We start from the raw sequence: 22,344 nt of genomic DNA on the forward strand, positions 1-22,344 counted from the left end.
CTTCATTGTTCAGAATTTGCTTTTTCTCAAGTTTCTAATTGCCATTTTACCTTGTATATTCTAGCCTGTGGTACTTTCTGCCTAATCCAACCATAATCCTCCCCTTTTGCTTTTTATCTTTCAGACTTTTTTTTTTTTTAATCTCCACTCCATTGGCTTCTATCCTTTCCCCTCACACACTTTTCTCCATACCTGTTTATTTTTATTCCAGGGGAGTCTTAGCAGGGAGGTAATGCACATAGGCTCACTCTCCTGTCTTGAAAGAGAAGCTTACTTCACCTTTTGTACAGTTCCATCCTCAGTCCTGATGAAGAGTGAGCTAGCTGAGATCAGGCTTAAAGAAAGGAAACTAGCTTCCTCGCAGAGAAAACACCAAATGGATACAGGGTGTTGCAGGGGTGGTCGTGGGGTAACGAGGCCAGGGCTACAGAGCTGGCAAAGTCAAGACTGAGGACAAGGAAAGGATCACTGTCACTGAGCTGGACCACTGAGTCAAGGACATGAAGATCAAGTTCTTAGAGGAGATCTACCTCTTCTTCTTACTCATCAAGGAATCTGAGAACACTGACTTTTTTCCTGAGAGGATCCCTCAAGGACAGGGTTTTGAAGATGATGCCTGTGCAGAAGCAGCCATGTGTGGGCCAGCGGACTGGGTTCAAGGCATTTGTTGCCATTGAAGATCACAATAGATACCTCGGGGTGTTAAGTTCTCTGAGGAGGTAGAGAACCCCACTGCCATCCGTGGGGCCATCCATCACCCCCATGCAGTGAGGCTGGGGGAACAAGGTCAACACTGTCCCACACATGGGGGGAACAAGGTTGGCAAGGCCCATGCTGTCCCATACAAGGTGACCTGCTGCTATGGCTCTGTGCTCGTAGACCTTATCCCTGCCCCCAGAGGGGTTGCCTCAGCCCCTGTGACCAAGAAGCTTCCGACAATGGCCAGTAGTAACAACTGCTACACCCCGGCCAGGGGCTGCATGGCCGCCCTGGGCAACTTGGCCGAGGTCATTTTTATGCCATTTCTAAGACCTACAGGTATCTCACCCCTGACCTCTGGAAAGAGACTGTATGCACCAAGTCTCCCTATCAGGAATTCACATACCATCTTGTAGAGAACCACACCAGAGTCTGTGCAGAGGACCGTGGCTCCCACTGTGGCCACCACAGTTTTATACAGGAAAAATAAGGTGGGTGCATGGGTGGCTCAGTCAGTTAAGCATCTGCCTTCGGCTCAGGTCAGGATTCCAGGACCCTGGGACTGAACCCTGCATCAGGCTCCCTACTCGGCGGGGAATCTGTTTGTACCTCTATCCCTCCCCTTTGCTTGTGATCTCTCTCTCTCTCTAATAAATAAACCTTAAAAAAAAAGAGAAGAAAAGAAAAAGAAAGTGGATTAAAGCCTATTAAAAAGAAAGGAAGGAGGGAAGGAAGGGAGGAAAAATATATGGAGTCATACTCTGGCCAATATGCAGTCCTTAAGGAGAAAGCAAGAGTGCATTTGATCAATCAATGACCTTCCTACCATCGGATATTCCTAGAAGCACATTATTCTGACCAATCAGTCCCCATACTTGTTTTTAAAGAAACCTATGGGGGCGCCTGGGTGGCTCAGTGGGTTAAGCCGCTGCCTTTGGCTCAGGTCATGATCTCAGGGTCCTGGGATCGAGTCCCGCGTCGGGCTCTCTGCTCAGCAGGGAGCCTGCTTCCCTTCCTCTCTCTGCCTGCCTCTCTGCCTACTTGTGATCTCTCTCTGTCAAATAAATAAATAAATAAAATCTTTAAAAAAAAAAAAATAAAGAAACCTAGGAGTTAGAAAAGTAAGTTGTTTTAAAAGGAAAGCACCTGGATCTTTTAAAACAGATCCTTATGAAAAGCACAAGCTGCTTTGCATTGTCTTGGATGAAGAAAGTTCAAGCTGTCCCAAAGAATTACAGAAGAGAGCCCCAGTTGTCAGGTGTTAAAAGGCATTCGAAGATCATCTAGCTCTAATCCCAACCTTTGACTTTTCAGATGAGGACAAGGGGGTACTTCTCTAAGGTCACTTAGCTAACAAGTGGAAGCAGGAAGACTAGAAAATGGGTAAGGTCAACCCAAGGAGGTTTCTGGCCCACACCTCACGCTGAGTGTTGAAGAGCTCTTTTCCACTCGCTTCTCTGCAATTTCCTCCCCTCCAACCACATCCTTGCAGGAACTCTAAAAAGCGGTGTGGAGCCAAGGGCAGGATGGAGTAGGAGGATAAGACAGCTGTAGCTGGGAAGGGGTCTGTACTGTTTTTTTCCAGGGATCTACTTGCCTGGCTGCCATCAGCGGACAAAATTCCTAACTCTGGGAACTCACTCTTCTCCCTGTACTCCCTCTCTTTCTCCAAAACTGCCTGGGAGAGGTAGGTTTGGCTCTAGTTGTTTGACAAAATATGTGCCCCAAACCTGGAAATGAATGATGCTCTTACAGAACGTAGTAGATGTCCTTTGCACAGAATACCATTCTCCCCAAATTGTTTTATGACCTAAATATTCCCACTGTTACACATTATTAAGGGAAGAAAGGTCATAATTTTGTGATATTTAGTTCTGTAATTAATGTAAGACAGCGGAATTTTTTCCAAACCCCTTAATTTCTGTGTTGTTTTTTGCTTCAGGAAACTGAAAAGGAGAAAGGAAATGTTCATGGTACGTTTGACTTTATTTAATTTTTAAAGCACAGAGTAACAAGGAAGAGGGACTACTGCATGTCCTAGAGTTGGCTTCTGCAACTCTGCTTAGACATTTCCCCCCCAGGACAACCGTTAGAATATGCAACTGCAGAGCCTAATAACTGCCATACTCAATCAACAATGCTCATGGCGCTAACATGCTCTACCACCCCTCCCAGCCCCATGTTGAAAATGCACCACCCCTTCCCAGAAGTCACGACTACATGGCTCCACTAATTTGCATTATTTTTTTCTGAAAATGCAGAAGGACAGCTGTGACTCAGCAAAGTTTCTTATTTATGAGAGACAGCCTTCGTCTCCCTTAGCAACTTCTCTCTAGCCTTCCAGAGTCTTGTTCTTTGAGTTCTACCTTGTCAGAGAGTTAGAAGATTCAATACCAGAATCTTTGAATTTTTTACTTAAGAATAGTGGCAAGTGTGAGTTTAAAAATGAAGTCTCTACATTAGAAAAATTCTTTTTGCAGTTGAAATGAAATATTAAAATCTCAAAAAAGTTCACCCTTAAAATCACATGCCTAAATAAGAGTGAGGAGGCAGCCCTATAAATGCTATTTAAAAATAAAAATATATGGTTGGGATGTAATGGCTGGTTATTATTGGCCTATAAATAGCATCAAACATGCTATTAATAAAGATTAAATATTGGTGTTAAAATATATTGGGGGACATGTTGGGAGACTGGGGGAAATCAGAATACAGATTGGGTAGTAAATATTCTTAGAGTACAACAATTGAGTTACACTGCTAAGTTACGATCTACACATAATGCATCTCTTTCAATGCACCAAAGAAAACTTATAGAATGAGTAAAGGGCAGGTGGTAATTAAAGCACACAGGCACAGGGACACTGGGTGGTACAGTTAAGCTTCGGACTCTTGGTCTCAGCTTAGCTCCTGGTATCAGGGTTGTGGGATCGACCCCTGAGTCAGGCTCTGTGCTCAGTGCAGAGTCTGCTTAAGCCTCTCTCTTCCACTGCCCCTCTCACCCTCTCTGAAATAAATAAGTTATTAAAAAATATAAAGCATAATAATTTAAGTTGCTAGAGAGAAGTCAATTAAATAATACATTTAACTGACTGGGTGGCTCAGTCAGTTAAAAAAATAAAACATATAGACACATCTATAGCTGGAGTTTAGATCCTAGCTCTCCGTTCAGTTCAGTGAACTTGAAAAGTTTCTTTATAAAGTGGAAATAACACCACCAACAACAAAAGTGGAAATAAGAATGGTGACCTATTCTTAGGGTCATTGTTGTAAGAACTAAATGAAAGAATCCATTGAGCACATACTGCCTGATAGTAGTAAGCACTTGATACAGGCTTTCATTATAACTCTTGACAGACTTTTATAGAGTGCTCATTTAGAGAAAAGGTATTTTGTTATAAATGGTCAGCAGAGATCTGATGTATTCTTTTTTCTCTATATTTCCCAATTAAGTTTCTTTAAAAGGGGGAAGGGGCTTAAGATGACTTTCAGAGTCACTGCATGAGGACACATAAGTATAGTGAATTCTGTTAGCCAAGGCAATAAAGAAAAGGGATGCTTTGTTTAATCCAATACTCTAATTAACACACAGTTGACAATTACCAAGGAATTGAAATATTTTATGCGCTTGGTACAAAAACTGCACTAACCACTATTTAATCTCATTCTTTTTTGTGGGGTTGTGGGGGTTTTTTTTGTGGGTTTTTTTTTTTTTTTTTACATTTCAAAAAATAATTCATGGACTTTATTAAAATTTCAATATTTTGCTCTTTGGAAAATACTATTAAGAAAAAAAAAAGCAAGTCACAGATTGGGAGAATATATTTGCAATGCACACATCTGACAAAGGAGATGTATCTAGAATATAACAGACTCTTATGATGCAGTAATAAGAAGACAACCTGATTTTTTAAAAATGGGCAACATATTTCATCAGGTGCCTCCTAAAATAAGATATACAAATGGCCAAAAGCTTATGAAAAGATTCTCCACACCATTCATCACTGGGAAAATAGAAATTAAAGTGATAATGGTGTACTGTTATGCGCCAATACAATGGCTCTACTTAGAAAGACAAACATGTCAAATATTGAGAAAAATGTAGAGTAGCTGGAACTTGGCCACACAGCTAGTAGGAATGTAAACTGGTGCAAACTACTTTGGAAAACAGTCTGGTGGTTTCTTATAAAGTTCATATACAACAGAAATAAAAACATATGTCTACACAAAGGCTTCTACACAAACGTTCATAGCAACTCTATTCATAATGGCCCCAAACTGGATAGAATCCACATTTTCACCAGCAGTTGAATAGAAAAATGGTGGTAAACCCACACAATGGACTAGGACTCAGCAATACTTGGAAATGAACATGAACCACTGATGCAGGCAACTATGTGGATGAATTTCAAAAACATTATGTGAAGTGGAAGAAGACAAACTCAAGGGAGTACACTCTATCTAATTCCACTTACATGAAATTATAGAAAATGTAAACTACTCTATAGTAACAGAAAGCAGACCAACAGTTGCCTGGGGCCAGGAGAGGGGTGACTTCAAGAGGGCAGGAGGAAATTGTGGAGGTGATGGAAACACTGTATCCCTTAGCTGTGATATGGGTTACATGGGTGGATACTTATGTCAAAATTCATGGAAGTGTACACTTCTAATGAGTTTGTTTCATTGTATTAAACTATATTTCAATTAAGTTAACTTTAAAAAGAAGCACTAATGCAGTTGATTTTTTTAAAAGATTTTATTTATGTATTTATTTGACAGAAAGAGCTCACAAGTAGGCAATCAGAGAGAAGAGGGGGGAAGCAGGCTCCTCCCTGAGCAGAGAGCCCAATGCAGGGCTCTATCCCAGGACCCCGAGATCATGACCCAAGCTGAAGGCAGAAGCTTAACCCACTGAGCCACCCAGGTGTCCCAATATAGTTGATCTTTAAAAAAAAATCATCAGAGTGGGGGTGCCTGGGTGGCTCAGTGGGTTAAAGCCTCTGCCTTCGGCTCAGGTCATGATCCCAGGGTCCTGGGATCGAGCCCCACATCGAGCTCTCTGCTCAGCGGGGAGCCTGCTTCCTCCTCTCTCTCCTCTCTCTTTATTTTATTTAAATAAAATCTTTAAAAAAAATCATCAGAGGGGCACCTGGGTGGTACAGTTGGTTAGGCATCTGATTCCTGGTTTAGGCTCAGGTCATGATCTCAGCATCATGAAATCGGGCCTGTGTCAGGGTCTACATCCAGCATAGAGTCTACTTGAGATTCTCTCTCCCTCTCCCTCTGTCTCCCCTGCTTGCTCTCTCTCTCTAAAATAAATAAATAAATATTTTAAAAAAATTAATCAAAGAACTGCTAAAATGTTATTGCAGAATTAGTTCTAATAGCAATGAATAGGGAGCAACCTAAGTATTCACTAACAGATACAGAGTAAAATCAATTATGGTGGTGGGGTGCCTGGGTGGCTCAGTGGGTTAAGTGTCTACCTTGGGCTCAGGTCATGATCCAAGGATCCTGGGATCAAGTCCCACACAGGGCTCCCTGCTCAATGCGGGTTTGCTTCTCTCTCTTCCTTTATGCACTTTCTCTCTCTCTCTCTCAAGTAAATAAATAAAATATTTAAAGGTATCAATGATGATGAATCTGTACTACTTAATGCTGTGAAACCATTAAAACGATTAAAGGGGTGCCTGGGTGGCTCAGTCAGTTTACCGTCCCACTCTTGATTTCAGTTCAGGTCATGATCTCAGGGTTGTGAAATCAAGCCCTACATCAGGTTCTGTGCTGGGCATGGAGACTGCTTGGGATTCCCCTCCCTTCCCACTCTAAAAAAAAAATTGAAGTAGTTCTACATGTTTTAATATAGTTGTTTATGACACATAAAATAAGAAGGTAGTTTACTCAACAGTATGCATAATACAATCTTATTTGCATAAATATATTCTTTATACATGTGTATATTTATATGCATGAAAATTCTCAAGGGACCTATACTAGTCTATGGAGTGTTTACCTGGGGGATTAACCATGGGTGAGGCATTTACAAAGGGGTTTTCCACTTTCTCATTTTTCAATGTTGAATCTTTACAATAAGCCAGTTTTACATGCATAATCAGCAGAAACAGTAATGATATTTCCATCCGGAAAAATAAAAGGCAGCTGGAGATGGCCAGGAACCTTCCAGGCATCATTAGGAACACCAATCATTTTGTCCTCTCCCAGTGGGGAAATGCTGAATAATGGGGATTTCTAACTAGATAACAATAAGCATGGATTAACTGTATATTGAGAAGGAAAACATTCTGTTCCATTCTTCCACCAACCAGCTAAAGAAAGTGTGTCATTGACTCTGTGGAAGGGAAAATATGATTACCAAATGCAGCAAGGTGGGAGGTTCCCATCCTAATTACTTGACCTATCTTTCCAAGAGGATCAGTCAACATCTTCCAGTCTGGGCAACAAACTAGAGCATCTGTTTCCACCACCCCTTACGACGATACTCTCTGAGGGTAAAACTGATAAAGATCAGAGCTCTACAGCACAGCTTTCTTCGCAGATCCTTGGAATCTTCTTGAGGAAATGAAAATTTTGACAACCCTAGATGCTCAGACGAAACATCCAAGATTCCCCTTACATAACAGGCAATGTCAGAGCAATCCCAAGAAATATAGCTCCGTGCGGCATTGTTCTCAGAAGAGACTTTCAAAATACTGTTGTCTACACGTGTCTTCTCAACTCTGCAATTAAATATTCACTTACTGCTTCCCATAGTTTCCCAAGTCTAGACACTATAATTATCATGACAATTTCTCCAATGTCCTAATTAACATAGAACAGAAAGCCCCGGGAGAAGAAAACAAGGACCCCAGGACTTCGATTTGGCAGTCAGATCTGCCAATGCCAATGAGGGAATTAGCCAAATATAGAGGAGAATGATTCATCTCTTTCCTCACTTCCCTATCTCCCCTTGTTTGCCCTTCCTGTATGCTTCTCAGAGGAACATATCCAAACTTTGCTTCCACTTTTCCTGCTCCGCTATTTAATCTTCCTCCCCCATGAGGCCTGTCCCTGGCCCATCCCAGCCAGCAGAATTCAGTAGATAGTCTGCTGGACCAAGACATTCCAGCTTGCAGTGTGTTTTGGAAAGCTTTGTTTTTATGAATAGATTTTACATTTTTCCTATATGCTTCAGTACATTTTTATGTGACAGCCTGAATGTGTGCAACCGGAGCCTACTTGAACAGGGCCAAGGTTTCCAATCCAGGAGAGGAGCTCTGCTAAAGAAGGATCTTGGCAGGCAGTTCTCCCCACCCCCACCTTCCCTCCCGTGCTTTAAGGAGGGGTCTGGGGAGCTCAGCATGTAAAGCCACTGGACTTGGCAGGACCACACCCTCATTCAGCTACCTTGGCGTGAATCAGGGAGTTCCGGGGGTGCCCAGATGCAGCCCTGGCCAAGGTTAGGACCACTCTTCATACAAAGAGCTTGAGACTTACTGGCAACTACAGGATGTTTGATTATGAGCCAGAATTCCCCAGTTCTATGGGCTGAACCTCCCAGCCCTCCTGGGGAACTCACACCCAGTATCGTATGACTTCTGCCTATTGACTGTCACCTCTCTCTTTTCAGCTCTGATATTTTTATTTCCTGTTTACTTTATTCCTGGTATTTAAAGAAATTTGGAAAGGTTAGTGGCAAAAAGGGACCATTAGGGGGTGCCTGGCCAGCTCAGTTATTGAAATGTGTGACTCTTGATCTTAGGGGTGTGGGTTGGAGCCCCACATTGTGTGTAGAAATGACTTAAAAATAAAATATGTTTTTAAAAAGGGAGAGGGACCATCAGTAAAGGGGAAGAGAGACTCTGAAGAGATAGAGGAGGGTTCTCTAGGGGCACCTGAGTGGCTCAGTTGGTTAAGTGTTGCCTTCTGCTCAGGTCATGATCCGGGAGTCCTGGAATCAAGTCCCACATCCCTTAGCAGGGAGCCTGCTTCTCCCTCTCTCCCTGACTGCTGCTCCTCCTGCTTGTGTTCTTTCTTTCTCTTTCTCAAGTAAATAAATTTTAAAAATTCTTTTTAAAAAAAGAGTGTTCTCTATTCTCTGTCCATCGTTATACACACACACACACACACACACAAGTGTGTGCATGTGCATTTACAAACACACATATGCCAAGCACCGAGAGCCTTGTTAGACCCTGAGGACCAGGACTGTGGCTACCAGGACTGGATACCTCTTAACTCAGGGTCACCAGGCATTCCTGTCCACCCCTACCCCAACACTCCTTACATGCTTCCTGTCACTGTTCTCTTTATAGATGAAGCCAAAATGGGTCACCATGGCTTGAGATGATCTCTTTCTGATAATAATGTCATGAGTATAATATTTAATAATTTAATAAGCCCTTTCACCTATACGTTAGCCTGCTCAAGTTTCATCACAATCCTGTGAAATAGGTTTCATTTTTATTCCCTATTTACAGAAAAGGAAATCTGAGTGCAAATCTGGTCCAGCAAAGTGGGCATGTGATGGCACTGGGACCTGGTCTAAATGCAAGTTCCAGAGACTGTGTTATCTGACACTTGCTTCTAGCATACACTGCCCTGACGACAGCCCCTCAGATCAGGAAAGTCAGATTAGGCTGATGTCTGTGCATCAGTGATCACTGAGGGGACTAGAGGTAGGCACTAGCCTGAGGCAGCCTGTCCATCAGCTAGCTAATGGCTCATGAAGGTGCCTTGGGCCAAGAGTACTGCCCAAAAGGACAATGTGATTAAGCAAAGTCATTTGGACTAGCTCTTTCCTGGCATTTGGATTGAAGAATTGGCCCATTAATACATAGAGAAAAACAAACCAGACAGCTTAGAAGAAAGGCAGAAATATCACAAGAGGGAGAAGATCCATACCATGGGAGAGACAAAGGAAACAGCCGGTCCCTCGCACTGCCTCGACCCCTGATCAGCTCTCTGGTTCCAGTTTTCTACCTGTGATAAATTCTCTTTCCCAGATGGGCTCAATATTTCTCTGCTCCTTGGAACCAAGGGAGACTTTCTTTCCCTACTCTCCCGAAGCAGTGGCCCCTGCCAGGTACCCAAAAGGAAGAGGAGGGGTTAGGTAAGTGGGTCTCTCCAAGTCCACTGTGAGAGGCGAATGGTCTTATTTCCAGATTCTCTGCTGCTCTCCTCGCCCTCTGCCCACAAGGCAACGATCTGGCCAAGTCAATAAACACAGTTCACTGCAATCTCTCCAGTCCAGCCAGTGAGGCGGACAACACTGAACCCAGGTGGCTGATCTGGCTCTTTGAAGATCAACTTCACAAAGATCAAAACTTCTGAATCAGAGAAAGTAATCTACGATAAGGTAAACATGTAGTTTTGATTTACAACTCCGAGGCTGTGTTCCAAGGGGAAGATTCTTATAAACAAAAGGGCAAATTTTGTTTTCAGTAAGAAAATACTTTTGAAATTATACTGCAGAGCAATGGGATTGCCTTAGAAAATCTGTCTTGTAAGGGACTCCCTGTAACTAAAAGAGGTAATATTTGGAGCAAGGGAGCTGTCTGAGGAATTTCCTACCTCAAGGAAAGACTTCCCTCAGGAGAATATATTTCGACTCATCTCGATCTTACAAAAGGGAAGATTATCTGATATACTACCCAAAACTCGTTTTTGTACTCTTGCCTTTTTTTTCTCTCTCTCTCCAATCTTTCCTTTTCTGTTTTTTTTTTTCCAACAATAATTCTTTTTAAAGTTAACATACATCATTTTTATTGTGTTTAGACTTTAGGGAGGAGCCACTCCCTGACTACTTTGTACCTGTTTTAACATGAAGTTTAATGCTAGAATATAAGTGCCCCAAGGGTTTACATTAGGGGCACTTCAAAAGGCAGCTGGCTCTGCAGTGTGGGGTACAATTGTCTAAATAAATGTGATTCAGTATGCATTTGTGCTAAGACCTAGACCTTCCCAACCAGGTACATCCTGACGCGAAGCAGACTGTAGAAAACATCTACAATCTTTCAAAACTAAGGTAGAAATGTTCAAGCCCCTATTTTTGGTTGCCAGGGAGATAGGGTAATGAACAAATCAGTTAGGGATGCATTTAGTAGCAAATAAGAACAACAGTGCGGGGAACTAGCTGAAACGCTGAAGAATGAAAGGCTCAGTAGCCTCTCAGACAAAGTCAGGGCATAAGCAGGGCCAACATAAGCCATGAGAGAACCAGGCCCTTTCTTTACAATTCAGCATCCTTAGCAAGTGGCTTTCCTCCCTGTGATCACAAGATGGCGGCTGCGTTTCCAGTTCAAACATTCAGATTCAAGGCAAGAAGAAGAAAGCAGGCATGAACAAAGGAAAAAAACAAAGGAAAAAACAAGTGCCAGGTGAATCTGCCCTTTTAAAAAAGTTCTCTCAGGGCGCATGGGTGCCTCAGTTGGTTAAGCATCTGACTCTTGATCTCAGCTCGGGTCTTGATCTCAGGATCAGGAGTTCAAGCCCCGCCTTGAGCTCCACACTGGGCAAGGAGCCAACTTAGGAAAAAAAAAAAAAAATTCTTCCCTTGGGGCACCTCGCTGGCTCACCCAGTAGAGCATGCATGCAACTCTTGATGTTAGGGTTGTAAGTTCAAGGCCTATGTTGGGGAGAGTACTTAAAAATAAAATCCATTTTTTTTAAAAGATTTTACTTATTTATTTGACAGAGAGAAAGGGAGACCACAAGTAGGCAGAGAAGCAGGCAGATGGGGAGGGGGAAGGAGGCTCCCTGCTGAGCAGAGAGCCTGATGCGGGGCTCATCCTAGGACCTTGGGATCATGACCTGAGCCAAAGGCAGAGGCTTAACCTACTGAGCCACCCAGGCGTCCCAGAATCTTTTTTTAAAAAGAAAAAGTAACAAAAAAAAAAAAATAATTAAAAAGTTCTTTCTGAAAGCTTACTCAGTAATTTCTGCTTATTGGCCAGAACTAGGCCACATGACCGACCATCCCAGCAAGGGACTCTGGGTAAATAAATCTGTTTGTTTCTGGCTTGTATAGCAGAGGGCAATAGGAAGAAGTCTTTCCATAAGCCAACCTCCAGTGTCTAACAAAGAAGGAATAGTAAAGGAAAGGAAGTGCCCTAAAGTCACCCACTGAGATGGAATTTCCTAGGCTTACCCTCTAAGGTGAATGTCCCTTTCAAGACAAGACTTTGAAAATAGTTCTCTGGTTAGTGCCCAGTGTTGTATCTGGACAACTTGTAGATGACCAGGCAGATAAATTTGCCTGCTCAGAAAGTCTATGGGAAGAAAGGTACTGTCTGAGTTGGAAATGGTCTGACTGAAGAAAGTTTCACACACATCTGCTTGGCTAACTGCTACCTGATTCTTCAAGTTCCAGTAAGTATAGCAATTCATCCAGAAAGCCTACCTTGATTTCTTATACCAAATAATATGCTTTTGTAAAATGTCCCAGACAACCTTGAAGTCATCTCTCACATCTCTCTCTCTCTCTCTCTCGTTTGTAAGGCTTGTTTGATATCCTCTTTTCCCACTAGCTACGGAAGTTCTAAGAGGATAGAGTCGATATCTATCATGTTCCTTGATACTTCCCAAGCACTTAGCACATGGAGCATAGAATAGATGCTCAGTAAATTTTTATTACATGGAATTAAACTGATCTGACTCTCCTACTAATATGCTGTGCTCCTCTGTAAGTTATCCCATTTATAATAATATAGTTACTTGTGGGATTATTTAAGTAAACTCTACCCCTAACATGGGTAGAACTCACAACCCTGAGATCAAGAATCTTGTGCTCTACCAACTGAGCCAACCAGCTACCCCATGATTATTTGTTTAAAACCTGTTTTCCCACTAATCTATTAGCCCTACGAGAACAAGGAGTAGGTCAGTTTGATTCACTGATGTATCTCCAGCATCTTTCATATTGCCTGATATACAGGTATGGGTATATTTGTTCCATAATATTCTTGTTGAATGAATGAATGAATGATTACTTAAGATATGCAACCCCTCTGACTCTCAGTTTCCTAATCTGTAATAATAACTCCTTGTAAGTTACCATGATGATTAAGTACCTGGCATGTCTAGAACCCAAAAATATTAATTCCTTTCCTCCCCATTGTGAACCCATAGCCTGAATCTCCAGGGTTTGCCATAAGGATGAAAAAAAAGGGAAAAGGCAATTCGAGGAACTTATCTGGGATTTGGCCCCAGGAGCTTCAATCTGCAAAAGGTCTGTGACAGGAGGGAGAGGGTGTGTAAGTCTACTAAACCTGCCTACCACAGATTGCGTGTCTTAAGGACAGAACTTTGTTTCCTTGTAGTTCTACGGCTAGAAGTCCAAGATCAAGGTGTCGGCAGCACGAGTTTCTTCTGAGGTTTCTCTCCTTGGCTTGTAGATGACTGTCCTCTCCCCATGTCTTCATCTGGTCTCTGTGTATGTCTGTGTCCTCACTTCACTTATAGGGACACCTGTCACATTGGATTAAGGTCCATCCTAATGATGTCATCTAACCTTAATTACCACTTCAAGGGCCCTATCTATAAATACAGTCACATTCTGAGGTGCTAGGGGTTAGGGCTTCAACATATAAACTAGGGAGGACACAATTCAGCCCATAATGAGGAGCAATGGAAAATCTATTACTTCTCTTCTCTCACTTCTTTTTTTTTTTTTTTAAGATTTTATTTATTTAACAAAGAGAGAGAGAGAGATCACAAGTTGACAGAGAGGCAGGCAGAGAGAGAGGGGGAAGCAGGCTTCCCGCTAAGCAGAGAGCCCAGCGCAGGGCTCGATCCCAGGACCCTGAGATCCTGACCCGAGCCAAAGGCAGAGGCCTAACCACTGAGCCACCCAGGTGCCCCTCTTCTCTCACTTCTAAAAATAACTCATACACCATCCTCTGGTGGAGGTAAGTAAGTTTTAAAATGCAGGAAACTGGGGCGCCTGGGTGGCTCAGTGGATTAAGCCGCTGCCTTCGGCTCAGGTCATGATCTCAGGGTCCTGGGATCGGGTCCCACATCGGGCTCTCTGCTCAGCGGGGAGCCTGCTTCCCTCTATCTCCCTCTCTGCCTGCCTCTCCATCTGATTGTGATCTTTCTCTGTTAAATAAATAAATAAAATATTAAAAAAAAAAAAATAAAATGCAGGAAACTTTAGCCTTAACACAAATTGCTTCATGAAGCGGAATGCTTTCTGACTGTGTGCCATCAGTGACATAGATGAGAGAGGAGAGACAAGAATGAGAAATGAGTAATTTCGCTTGTAAGTTGCTCCTGGGAAGGGCAGAGGTACATAGGTCAACGGATAATGGTAAATACAATTTATGAGACATTTAGTATGTGTCATGCTAAGAATGAGTTGCATTACTCTACTTCTTCTACTTATTCCTAACATTAACTCAATGCAGACGATATGTTGTCATTATTCACATTTTACAGTGAAGGGAGCATAAACAGAGGATGATTAGCTCAGAGCTGGGGTCCAAATCAGAGTTGGTCTGAGTCCAGAGCCCACACTGCTACTGTCTGGCGACAGTTTTCCACATGAGGACATAGAGAGCACTAGAACGGGAGTGTCAAAGAGAGGTAAGAGGGCAGCAGAAACAAACTTGTCCTGCTCTGTAATTTTGCAAGAATAAAAATTATAATTGTGTGCATTAATCTGGACATGTGTGCTGGAGGCCACCCTACTAGGAATATAGATGTCAAATGCCCCAGGATTTACCCTCCCACCCCCACACACCAGCCCAGTCCCAGAGGTGCAACTCTTATCTATGTGGGAAGGGCTGGACTCAGCCCTGGGTGTTTCCCATTCTGGATAGCCTGTGGAAACAGATCCTGTTCTTAAACTCCTTCATGACTCAGGGCTTTCTCTATGGCAGGTTCTCCACCCCATCAGACCTAATACTCCTTTCTTACAACAAATCTTTTGTAACCCTTCCTTTGCCATCACAGAATTAAATTCTTAGATAATATAACCTGTTCACATAATTTCTGGAAAAAATAATAACACTATTGGGGTGCCTGTGTGGCTCAGTGAGTTAAGCCTCTGTCTTCGGCTCAGGTCATGATCCCAGGGTGCTAGGATCAAGCCCCGCATTGGGCTCTTTGCTCAGCAGGGAGCCTGCTTCGTCCTCTCTCTGCCTGCTTCTCAGCCTACTGGTGATCTTTGTCAAATAAATAAATAAAATCTTTTTAAAATAATAATAATAACAACACTATCTAGGATGACCAACAGTTCTGGTTTACTTGGGACTAGAGAACTTTCTGGGGCACATGATTTTCAGCTTAATTCTTAATTATAATATATAAAAGAAATAAAATAATTAAAAATAAATTAACATGCATTAGAAGCCTTTGCTTGGGCCATGTTCCATTAGAATACCCACCGAATAATGAGTTGCTTACACTTACTTACAATGAATGAGTTAAGAAATAAGAGAATGCAGGGCACCTGGGTGGCTCAGTGCACTAAGCCTCTGTCTTCAGCTCAGGTCATGACCTCAGGGTCCTGGGATGGAGCCCTACATTGGGCTCCCTGCTTGGGGATCCTGCTTCCTTCCCTCTCTATCTGCCTGCCTCTCTGCCCACTTGTGATCTGTCAAATAAATAAATAAAATCTTAAAAAAAAAAAAAAGAGGTGGGGAGTAACGGTTCATACACTTAGCCTCAAATACCCAGGAACATTATGTATTTTCATTCTCCCCAGGGGGATCTGAGCAACTAATTTACAAAGAAGTGAAATAGGAGTAGAGCTAGAGCCAAGGGCTAAGAAGGTGGTAACCTAGTCCATGGGGGTGCAAAGAAGTGTTAAAAAGACTGCCAGGACAATGCAGCGGCCAGAGGCCCATCTGGAGGACCAGTTAAGTACCCAAGCCTACCTTAAAGCCAGAAGCTGTGGAGACCATGTTTGTCTATCATAGACTTTGAGAAGCCACTAGGGAACTCAAATTTATGAACAAATACATATGGTGCACTTTTTATACGCAAATCAAAGGATGGAAATTAAATGACTATTTCCAGCTGATCTTGTCCCTGGATTTTTCTGAGGAGATTGGAGGGCCCTGTTTTTTCATGATGTTTGGATCCCTGGATCTTTGCAGACTCTGGGTTACCAAAGGGCTGCTGCTTGAGAGAAAAGCCCAGTCAATCGGGGTGCGGAGTTTAATCCTCTCCAACTTTGTTTTTCTCTGCCCCCACCCCAACCCCTCCAACTTACATGCAGGGAATATCACTGTGGGAACAGATGCTAGAAAGAGCAAGAAGTTTGGAGTCAGGTGGACACAGGTTTGAAATCTACCCACCAATGATAATTAACAAAGACCTTAGGTAATTTACATAACTTGCCTGAGCTTCAGTTCCCCGCTTTTCTAATGAAGCTAATAATACTTCTGCTACAGGGCTCATATACGGACTAAGTAAAATTCCAATGTATAGAGAATGATTAGCACACCTTTCTGGGGTTGCAAATCAAGTATTTATTTACTCACCCTTAAGTGGGAGGGTGACAATTACCTCAGAGTGGGGGAACATGATGAGGGTTCCTGTAGAAAATAGCAAAGCAGAGACAGGAAGGAGGATACAAAAGTGACTAAGGCAGGAAGAGGTCACAGCTGAGTTATCAAGTAGGCTAAAATTACCTTGATTCAGGGGCGCCTGGGTGGCTCAGTGGGTTAAGCCACTGCCTTCGGCTCAGGTCATGATCTCAGGGTCCTGGGATCGAGTCCCACATCGGGCTCTCTGCTCGGCAGGGAGCCTGCTTCCTCCTCTCTCTCTCTCTCTGCCTGCCTCTCTGCCTACTTGTGATCTCTATCTGTCAAATAAATAAATAAAATCTTTAAAAAAAAAAAAAAATTACCTTGATTCATAATCGGTTCTAGGGGCCCCTGGTACAGCTCAGTGACTGGGCTTGGGTTTTGTATTCAGAAAACCTGGCTTCTCGTCCCAGCTCTGCTGCCCGCCAGTGAGCTGGGGGAAGGCACTTCACTTCTCAGCCTCCTTACAGGTAAAATGGCACTAATAATATCTGGCTTATTGTGAAAATATACTGAGATATAGGAAGAAAGGCCCCTGTCTCCCAGAACAACTCTTATACTCTTAGTAGCTCCCTTTAAACAATGGGGAGCTGCTGAGCCAGTGTCTGAACAGGCAGGGCCAATGAACATGACTTCACTTATTTATTAGCATTTCAGCCAGGATAGGCCAGATTATGCTGTGGTTAGAAGGTACCCTAAAATTTCAGTGGCTTAAATATGAAGATTTCTTTCTTTCTTTCTTTCTTTTTTTTTAAGTAGACTCCACACCCAACATGGGACTTGAACTCACGACCCTGAGATCCAAAGTCATAAGCTCCACGGACTGAGCCAGCCAAACACCCTGGAGATTTATCTATCTATCTATCTATCTATCTATCTATTTAAAGATTTTATTTATTTGTCAGAGAGAGAGAGACAGCGAGCAAGAGTGAGAGAGAACACAAGCCAGGGGACTGGCAGGCAGAGAGGGAGAAGCAAGGTCCCTGCTGAGCAAGAAGCCTGAGGCAGGACTGGATGCCAGGACTCTGGGATCATGACCTGAGCTGAAGGCAGAGGCTTAGTTGACTGAGCCACCAGGGAAGATTTATTTCTTATTTGTATCTTATTTACGCTACTTCCTACCATGGTCGGGGGGTGCCCTATTCCATACCATTGTCGTCTTTACCCCAGGCCCCAGGCTGACAAAGCAGCCACTAGCTGGATTATGGCTGGTTGCTATGACAAGAAAAAGATAAGAAAGGGAAGCATCCTGACTTCCAAAGTTTCCACTCACATTTCCCTGGCCAAAGCGAGGCACATGGTGATACCTTCAAGTGGGTGGGAAAGTACAACCCACCATATGTCAGGAAGGAAAGAGAACAAGAATATTTGTGAACAGCCTTAATGACTACTGTAGTTAAGGAGCAAAGACTTCAGAACGATTTAATTATCTCTTTTCCCAGAGAAAGACTTGCCATGAATTTTCTTGTTGAGAATTGGCATGTTACCAAGGATATGTTTTTCTTTTCTTGATGAAAATAAATTATTAGCAAATAATCTTGCTGAGTTGTTGCACTTTTTGCAATATTTTCGGTTGCTATGCTCACTGTGGGGTTAACTACACTAAGTGAATTTCTGGAGGCTTCTTTATTGTAGTCAAGAAGATGGCCTTTTCATCATCCACGGATCTCTTCCTCTTGCCCATGGAATACAGGTGTAGCTCCTTTATATTTTTCCTAATCATATTTTGAAACCCCAAATTTCTGACAGCATCAAAAACATTGAACACTCTGTCAGAAACCATGGATTTGTAATGGCCTGTGTTTTTATATGTATTTCCCATGAAGTGTTGACTCTCTTGTGACTCAGAAGTGTGGGAAAATAATGCTCCCTCCCCACTTTATAACACATGGGTATTTCTCAGATCCTTCTTCTCTAGGAAGGCTTCCTAAAACGTGGGAGGTATCTTAGTTTCCTACTGCTGCGTAACAAGTGACCCCAATGCTTGTAGTGTAAAAGAACAATAAGCATTGCTATTTCCTACAATTTTTGTGAGTCATAAATTCGGAAGTAACGGAGCTAGAAATTTTGGATCAAGGTTGCTGGGAAGTTGCAATTAAGATGTCAGCAAGGGCTGCAGTCATCTAAAGACTGATCTGAGGCTAAAGGTCTGCTTCTAAGACACAGCCAAAGATCCAGTCCCACATGACTTCCCAGACTCACTCAATATGGCTGGAAATTTGGTGTTGGCTATGGGCAGCAGGTCTCAATTCTTCCCTACACATGGCCTCTCCACAAAGTTGTTTGGGGTCCTTTCCCCTGTGTGAGTGAGCCAAGAGAGGCAAAGACTGAAGCTGTACTATTTTTTATGACTGAAACTCAAACTCACACACGGTCACTTGCACAGTGTTCTAGCCCACATACAGGGTAACATGGAGGGCATTATACACAGTGTGAATACCAGGAGGTAAGGATTATTGGAGGCTGGCTATCACAGGAAGTAAGGCAAGAATTCTTTCAATTCACTTGAAGTCCACTCCAGATATAGAAATAAAAAATCCAAAAAGTTCTAAGAAGGCAAAAACTTTTTTTTTCTTTTTGTGGTGCTTACCCTTTTGGACATGACCGAACATACTAGATTCTCGATAAATGTTGGTGTAATTAGTAGATAAGAAAAGAAATCAGGAAAACTTTAAAGTCTCTCACTAAAACATTGTAAATACTATATTTTTTTGGTTTCGAGTAAGGCAGACAAATGCCTGGGATATGTGGTATACGATGCATTATCACAATGTAGATACCAAATAAACACTGAGGAAATAAGATTCACTAAGTCTACTCCAAGCTGGCCCAAATTCATGAACTTTTAGAAGTGTGAGTTAATCAGGAAGGCAAAGTAGCACGTGTAATAGACTTGGAAGAAAAAAAAAAACCAGGTGAAGTCAGATGAGAACCCACCCTTTAACCTCAGTAGGGCCCCAGTCACCCTACTTAAAATAGCGGAGATTTGCACTAAATGATATCAAAGGCAATTCTAGCATGAACGTTCTGACATTTCTTGACCTCAAGTTAAATTTCACTATACATTTAAAGGTAGGCCTATGAGAAATGATTTTTGATCAACTTTATTGATTAGATAGTTCTTCCATCTGTGCTTGGTTTGAGGCTAAAATATATACACAGGTCTGGGTTTGCTTAAAGTCTGTGGGGTCAATTATTAAGTCTATTTGTATAAAAATTCCAGAAGCGGGGCACCTGGATGGCTCAGTGGGTTGGGCCTCTGCCTTTGGCTCAGGTCATGATCTCAGGGTCCTGGGATCAAGTCCCGCATCGGGCTCTCTGCTCAGCGGGGAGCCTGCTTCCCTCTCTCTCTCTCTCTGCCTCTCTGCTTGCTTGTGATCTCTCTGTCAAATAAATAAAATCTTAAAAAAAAAAAATTCCAGAAGCTTCCTGGGAAAGAATTTACTCTAATGGAAGTGCGAGTGTGGTTCAGAAAACAATTTCTTAAAATTTGGAAGGGAGGGGTGCCTGGATAGCTCAGTCGTTAAGTGTCTATCTTTGGCTCAGGTCATGAATTATGGTCCTGGGATCCACCCCCACATGGGGGCTCCCTGCTCATCAGGAAGCCTGCTTCTCCCCCTCCCACTCCCCCTGCTTGTGTTCCCTCTCTTGCTGTGTTTCTCTCTGTCAAATAAATAAATAAAATCTTAAAACAACAACAACAACAACACAAAATTGGAAGGGAAAGGTGATTTTAGAATCAGCCTTATCGTAGCAAATTATCCAATATGGTAGCATGTATTCACTCACGTTCATGTACCCAAGAGATGGGCTGAAATTAAAGCAGATGTATTAAAAATCTGCAGCAGGTTTTTCACGTATCACCTAAAGCTGCACGTCGCACTCTGAGAGTGGTTGGACCACCAAGGAAGAGAATGCAAACATCCCCTTACCTGGGCTTTAGAAAGCTAGACGTTTATTTGCGGGTTGCAGGGGGTGTGCACTTTGTCACCTCTCGATTCACAGCGATCCAGCAATAATCAAAACTTCACACAGTGTACTCACCACATCTTCACCTGGACTTTGCAGTAAACGTCCTCTTGTTAGAATCATCCCATTGTTCTTAGTCCAGGTGTCTTTGGATCCTGCTTTTTTCTGCCTCTTAGGCGTGGTGGTGTTTCAGCTAACGTCCCCAGACTCCTCCTGCTACTCCCTCCGGTTGGATCTCTTGCTGCATCGACCATAAGCCACAGGAGCCCCCTGGCATAGGTCACACAAGTCAGCCTCCACAGAGAGCAGGGTGGACAGTGAAGAATGGATCTGAAGGAACAAGGGCAAGATACTCAGCACAAGTGGACTTTTCTGGGTCATTAATGAAAATGTAGAAACTTCCAGCACTATGAATGGAAATCTCTTGCATAACCACTAGAAATGTTGCATTGAATATTGATCTATTACTCTGAAACACACGTATGGTGTACTATCACCATATGGTGATGTATGGTATAATATCCGTATGGTGTAATATCACAAGGAATATTCTCTTTTGGGGTGTCTTTTTTAATTTTAATTTTTTTTTTTTAAGATTTTATTTATTTATTTGACAGAGAGAGAACACAAGTAGGCTGAGAGGCAGGCAGAGAGAGAGGAGGAAGCAGGCTCCCTGCCGAGCAGAGAGCCCGATGCGGGACTCGATCCCAGGACCCTGGGATCATGACCTGAGCTGAAGGCAGCGGCTTAACCCACTGAGCCACCCAGGCGCCCTTAATTTTAATTTTTATTTTAAGTAGGCTCCACACCCACCATGGGGTTTGAACTCATGAGCCCAAGATCAAGAGTTGCATTCTCGGGGCGCCTGGGTGGCTCAGTGGTTAAGCCTCTGCCTTCAGCTTAGATCCTGATCCCAGGGTTCTGGGATCAGGGCCCACATCAGGTTCCCTGCTCAGCAGAAAGTCTCTTTCTCCCTCTCTCTCTCTCTCTGCCTCTCCTCTGCTCATACTCTCTCTCAAATAAATAAAAATAAACATCTTTTTAAAAGTTGTATAATGAGGGACACCTGGGTGGCTCAGTGGTTAAGCCTCTGCCTTCAGCTCAGGTCATGATCTCAGGGTCCTGGTAGGCTCAAGCTCTCTGCTTGGCAGGGAGCTTGCTTCCCCCTCTCTCTCTGCCTGCCTCTCTGCCTACTTGTGATCTCTCTGTCAAATAATACATAAAATCTTAAAAAAAAAAAAAAAAGAGTTGCATTCTCTACCCACTGAGCCAGCCAAGTGCTCCTAAAAGGAATATTCTTAACATACTAATACCTCCATCTCCTAGTACTGTCTTTTTAAAAGTTTTATTAAGATATAATTCATTAATTCAGTGTATAAATCAATGGATTTTGGTCTATTCACAGCGATGCAACCATCACAACATTCAATTTTTGAACATTTTCATCAAATGATGAAACATTTCCCCAAAGAAACGGCATGTTCATTATCATTCACCCTTCATTCCTCCTCAAACACCCCCAGCCTCTGGCAACCACTAATCTCCTTTCTGTCTCTACAGATTTGCCTATTCTGGACATTTCACATAAATAGAATTATACAAAATGTGGTTTTTTTATGTTTGGCTTCTTCCACTAAGCATACTGTCTTCAAGGTTCAGCCATGTTGCAGTATATATCAGGGATTCATTTCTTTTTACTGCCAAGTGATAGCTTAGGAACATTCACGTGCAAGTTTCTGTGTGATCATACATTTTCCTTTCTCCTGGGTAGATGCCTAGAAGTAGAATTGCTCCACTCATATGGATCACATGGTAACTCTGTGTTTAACCTTTTCAGGAACTGCCAGACTGCTTTCCAAAGTGGCTGCACCATTTTACATGTCTACAAGCAGTGTACAGTGTTTCCATTTCTCCACATCCTTGCCAACACCTGTTACTTGTCATTTTCATGACGGCCATCCTAGTGTATGTGTAGTATCTCCTTGTAGCTGAGTTTGCATCTCTGATTGCTAAAGACGCTGAGCATCTTCTTGCGCTTACTTCTTGTTAGCATATCTTCTTTAAGGATATGTCCATTTGGGGCACATGGCTAGCTCAGAGGAACACGAGACTCTTGATTTGGGGGTCATGAGTTCAAGCCCCATGT

General features: G+C 42.7%; 1 pseudogene; it reads left to right on the forward strand.

Annotated features, from left to right (window-relative positions):
* The first annotated feature begins 485 nt into the window (after positions 1-485).
* LOC116568184 lies at positions 486-20,454 on the forward strand (annotated as a pseudogene).
* Positions 20,455-22,344: the final 1,890 nt, after the last annotated feature.

Source organism: Mustela erminea, chromosome 10, assembly GCF_009829155.1.
Source record: "Mustela erminea isolate mMusErm1 chromosome 10, mMusErm1.Pri, whole genome shotgun sequence".
Lineage (NCBI taxonomy): Eukaryota > Metazoa > Chordata > Mammalia > Carnivora > Mustelidae > Mustela > Mustela erminea.